Below are 6,155 nucleotides of genomic sequence, written 5' to 3'. Positions count from 1 at the left end.
TCTGAGTCAAGTCTGGTCACAGTTGATCATCATGAGTCAAGTTAGATCACAGTCGATTCCACTGAGTCAACTCAAGTCACAGCTTCCATCGCTGAGTCAAGTCTCAGCTGATCTGCCAGAGCCTCGTCACGTCTCAGCTGATCTGCCAGAGCCTCGTAACGTCTCAACTGTTTGTCCCGAGTCACGTCACATCACAGCTGATCATCCAGCGTCACGTCACATCACGTCTGTTCGCTCTGAATCCTGTCACTTCCTGTCTGTTGCACCCAGATCCTCAGGGACTGTTCTTCAGTATCCCAGACTGGCTTCCAGCGTGGAGGACCCACCGCTGGTGTTGGCACGTGCAGCTGGCATCCCTAAACCAGCGCTCTCAAACCCTTCTGTTCATGAACTCATTCCCTTGTCTACAGCACTTCCCATATGGGGGGTTGCTGTATGGTGTATCTGGGCCGCGTACTCCACCGCTGTTTTGCTAGAGGCAGCGGCACCGGATACAAAACCTCCCGAGGTAGCGGTGTCCGCTGCTGTGCTCCCAGAGGCCATGGTATCTGCTGCAGTCTCTTCAGAGGTGGCGGCGCATGCTGCAGAATCTCCCGAAACGGCGGTGCTTGCTTCAGGTCCTTGCGTGGTGGTGGCGCCCAGCAACGCACTTTCAGCCTGTCCTGTTCCGGCCAAGGAGGCCGCCTATGAACTCTCTGCCTGCTCTGTTCCGGCCAAGGAGGCCATCTATGAATTCTCTACCTGTCCTGTTCCGGCCAAGGAGGCCGTCTATGAATTCTCTACCTGTTCTGTTCTGGCCAAGGAGGTCGTCTGGGAACTCTTTGTCTGTCCTGTCACGGCTATGGAGACCGTCTGTGAACTCTCATCCCGTCCTGTCACAGCTATAAAGGCCGTCTGCGAACTTTCTGCTCGTTCTGTCACGACTATGGAGGCCGTTGGGGAATCCTCATCCTGTCCTGTCACGGTTATGGAGGCAGTTTGTGAACTTTTGTCTTGTCCCGACCCAGCCAGGGAGGCTGCCTCTGAACGCTCAGTCTTGTCTATCAACCCCAATGTTCTGTCTGTCTCTGCTCTCTCGTTGTTACAGTCTCTGCCATGGTCTTCTGGTTGGGGTGGTTCACCGGGGGGGTTTCCTGCTCCCTCTGCTCCGCCGTGTTGGTCTTCTGCTCCGCCGTGGTGGTCCTCTGCTCCGCAGCATATCACCCCTGACTACATATCCCATCATTCATTGCACTGATTGAACACAGCACTGATTGCACACAGCTGTTTCACTGATTGCACACAGCACTGATTGCACAGTTGTTTCATATCACTCACTCACTATATAACACTCACTCAAACTATCATTCTCTGCTTAGTATTGTTTAGCCTGTACCCTCTTCCGAGTCTCTGTGTTTCCTTGTTTTGCCTTGCCTTGCCTGTTTTCTCGGTTTCTGATCCTTGCCTGTTTCCCTGGATTTATCTCTCTCATCTCGCCCCTGTGATTCTGTCTGCCGATCATTGACCTACACTAGCCCTAGGACTATTCTTGTGTTTTGCCCGCCACATACCTGTTTGCCATTGTTCTACCCTGCCACGTCTCACATCTCGTCAGCCCCGTTACAATTGTCAACACTGTCTGGATTTTTAACACTTCAGTGCCATCACTTGCTTAATGTACCTAATATATCACTTGAACATTGCTGTAAAACAAAAGCAAACATCTGGCAGGTTCTGTCCCATCACCCAATTGAACATCTGCATTTTTTTTCATATTCAAATGAGGATATTCTAATGAGGCTTGCACAATTCCAAATATGTGGCTGAATTGTTATTTATTTTATTTTTTTTTATTGTGTGGGTGGTGTGCAGTTTTTGAGATTTCAGGATTTCCCCATTCAAGTAGATAGGACTTGGTCTTGCACGCCCGAAATAACTACCTGGAGGTGCTGAGTGAACATACATGTCCAGCCTAAAATGATTTTTTAAAATATTTAATATGATGAGAAGGACAACTTTAGCTTTCGGAAACCCTGCAAAAAATCTTTCACCATCATAGACTTCTTTCAAAAACATAAAAAGTGTTAATAATTCCAAACTAGGGGAGAAATGTGTATGCCAATTACATACGACACGATACCTGATGAACTTTCTGGAGAAAAAAAAAGTTAGGCAAAAGGCGGGATCGAACCCGGGTCGATCGCGTCAAAAAGCCAACAACACGCACTTATCCATCTGTGCCAGTGAAGCTGATATTTTACAGCCACTTTTAACTAAATGTAAATAGACACTCCGTATTTTTTTTATTCCATAGTAAGGGCAATTCATACAATACATTTAAACTGAGCTACTTTAATACCATCTCCGAACTTTCTACCACGACTCTGCTGTTCTTCGGCTGGGTCTCTCTGTATACGTTGATTGACAGATGTCTCGTCCAATCAGCGGTGAGTAATCCCAAACCAATGGCGCTGTCTCAAACTATACCTACCTCTTCCGGTTTGTCTGATTTGTCGTTGTGTTTTCTGACTTGTTATAATGTTTTCTGAATTGTTGCTGTGTTTTCTGAATTGTTATTTTGTTTTTTAGACTTGCATTTGCATTTGTAATTAGTTATTTTGTTTTCAGAATTGTGATCTGCTTTGCACTTCTCGGCCACCGTACTATAGAGCCATGTAGTGGTTACACCATGATGCAAGATTTAGAGTAAATATTTAGTACCGAAAACCCCTTAAAATACAAAATGTTAAAAACAAAACTAATATACATACATACATACGTAGTGATTTAGCCCACTGCCCCTCAAAATGTCTGTGCACGGCCCTGGACTAGCTAGTTCATTTCTCCAACGATGCATCATACTATGGTAGTTTAACAGTGAGTTGCATTGTTGTACAGGAAACACACCCCTGAGTGTCTGGATAAAGGATTGTTCATAAAGTTATTTTCCATCATTTGATGAATAACCAAACAATAACTATAAATTCTGTTTACTGCCTGCTTTGCTTAGTGATTTGTACGAACAAAGAACATTCTTAAATAAGCCTCATTTACACCGAAAGGAGGCGAGTTTGCAGTGAAAAGAAAACAAAAAATACATTGATGGTGCAATGCTATGCCAGCACAGATATCACCCACACCGACTGGATTGCGGGTGGTTAGTAAATAAGACACAGGTTTTTTAGCTAAAATACTACACACTAATATAGTGAAACTGAGTAGGTAATTTGCCCCAGAGTTTATGTGTCACAATTCATAAAACCAGCCACTCATTTCAATTGGTCCCTCTGTAACCCCATACCGCATTAGCTGAGAATGATGTATTGGCTTCTTCATAACCCATCAGGCTCCAAGGTGTCCCTCCTGTGTGAGTTTAATATTGTACGAAATTATCCACTACAAGCAAACGTTCATTAAGTCAGATGGGTTGTTATCTGGGTAACACTTTGCCTTTCATTAGACATTGCAACAGTCATCCATTGTAGGCCACGCTAATGACTGAACTCGGTGACTGAAGACATGCTTTTGGTCGCATCAGCGAGATTAAAGAGTAGCTGGGAATATTTTTTATGAATTTCTTAATTGTGGTGAAACCTACACAGCAGGTGGTGTTGAGAATTTGTGAGACCAACTCACGTGTCTGTGTGCACACGCAGCAGCTGCTGCTGGCAAATGAAGAAAGATGGAGGGCATAAAAAATGAAGAAAAACAGATGAAAAGAGGAATGACGGGTTAGACTGATCAGAGTATCTCCCATCTGTTGAAAGGGGGCAGCTGGGAGATATCAAAGGTGCAGTTAACATGATGCTTTATTTTTGTAAAGCATGGTGTGTTTAGGAGCTAAGTGCAGCTTTCAGGTACAAAGGCCAGTCCTGATTACATGTGCTTCTTTTTTTTTAAAGAATTTACCAATCAGTTTAATCTGTTCCAAATATACCAATGCAGCCCTAGTAATTGAAGCAAGACGGGCTCGCTGCCAGGGGTTTCCATGACGACATTTATCTTCCATTGGCGCAGTTTCTTTTTTTTACATTCTAGCTTTAGCTTCATGTCTTAAACCTTCTAAATTCACATAGAACAGATGGAACGTAATATATCCAACCTCCTATGATGTGGCTGACGAGGGTCTGCAGAGTTTATTACATCACGGGAGGATGATCAATTAGATTTGACCGCTGTTACAAACTGATATAACAACACTAAGACGATTGTAGCACTCATCTGTGTTTGCTCTCTGTTCATACTATCTCACTCACATCGTCGACATATCATCATATACCGACTGCACCGCATTTATGTAACGTACAGCTAATGCATTTGAGATCAGAATCATCTAATATCATCTGTTTTTATTGACGCGTAATGCGTTTACCTCCATTATTGGCTCTCCCTTAATGCATTTAGCTTGTTATTCCCTTGTTCTTTGTCTCATTCATTGTCTTGCTCATGGGGACACAAACCAACATTTTGTGACAATATAATTGTGCGAAAAACTACATTATTTAATTTACCAAACTGCTGAAGCATGTGTTCATATTGAATGCAATTTTACTGTTTCACTACAGTCTTTTTCTGATATAAAAGGCCTGCTAGTAAGGAAATGAAGATAGGAAATCAATTTCATAGTGATTACATGCTATAATTGCTAGTTTGAAAAGTATATTTGAAACTACAGTATGTATAGTTTTCAAAATTGCCAAATGGGTTGTTTTCGACCCTGCTTCACAGAAACCTTTTTACATGATTAGATTTTATATAAAAAAAGACTTATGTAACTATTTATATGCAATTAATTGTTGAAGGGCATTGCATTATTGATAATAAAAGCAACTATTAACATTACTTTGTTACTTTTTATGGCAAATGTTGGGGGTAACGCATTACAAGTAACGCAAGTTACGTAATCAGATTACTTTTTTCAAGTAACGCATTACTGTTTAATTTACTAGGAAATATCTGAGTTACTTTTTCAAATAAGTAACGACAGTTATGTTGTTTTCCCATGTATTGACTGACTGGCAGCTCTTCTCCTGTCCTCATGCTGAGAGAAATCAGGAGTGTGTTCAGAGGCGTTGTGTGTGCTGTGTGAACATGTTACTGTAGATCTAGACTAAATGAGAACATGCATTTACTCATCTCACTCACACAAAAACAGATTCAGTATTCTTCAAAATCAGTAAAAACAGTGAAATGCAAACTCAGAATATGACGCAAACCTGCAATATTTGTGTGTAAATGTAACATTTTTGTTATTTGTCTAATATTTCTTCCCCTGTGTCCTATTCTTCATGCAGTCCAGAATGGCGGCACAGACGTGAATTTACATTTCCTTCACTGAGGCTCATTCATTTCACTTTTGACTTGAAAGGGCTTTTACATTTGCCAAAATATAACTTTTTTATATTAAACAATCAAGCCCAGGCCAGATGATAAAAAAGTAGCACAAAAGTAACACATTACTTTCCATAAAAAGTAACTAAGTAACCCAATTTGTTACTTTTTATGGAGAAATGCAATATTGTAATGCATTACTTTTAAAAAAGTAACTTTCCCCAACACTGATTATGGATCGTGCATCTGTTGGTCTGGTGCTTACGGTATGCACACATATTGATAATGATACAGCAGTTTGATCTATCTGTTGATTAATCAAGTAGACTTCATGACTAAATTACCCATTAATATACTTACTTCATAAGATCCATTTCTGGGTTGATTCTTAACCGCATCTCATAAGAGGAACTTGATGTTTTGGTCTAAGCCTTAGATGTTGTAAAAACACCCCTAGCTTATGAAAGAATATGGTACTGGAAAAGTCTTGTTAAAGATACTAGATCATTAAGATTTGCAGCTAAATATAACTTCTATGATGAGGAAAAGAACGAGCGCTGATGTGATTGCTCCTCGTCAGTTATACTAGCTAGTGTGCAGCCACCCTCCTCTCCTGATTAGCATTTCAAACATGACCTGAATTCAGGCCTCAGCGAGTTCCTCCCCATTTCAAAGCAAACCAGAGATGAGCTATTTATTTCACGGCTGAAATTACCCCAAGCTTTTTTTATTTTCAGATGGATTAGAGGTGAGTTAGCAGCTTGGCTTGTTCACACACGGATACAAATGCACACAAAAACAAAAAAAATACTCACACATTAGTGTTTATCTCTGCCTGGATGAGT

The sequence above is a fragment of the Sinocyclocheilus grahami genome, unplaced genomic scaffold (assembly GCF_001515645.1).
Source record: "Sinocyclocheilus grahami isolate Dianchi unplaced genomic scaffold, SAMN03320097.WGS_v1.1 scaffold847.1, whole genome shotgun sequence".
Classification (NCBI taxonomy): Eukaryota; Metazoa; Chordata; class Actinopteri; order Cypriniformes; family Cyprinidae; genus Sinocyclocheilus; species Sinocyclocheilus grahami.
This window is presented reverse-complemented; position numbering follows the sequence as displayed.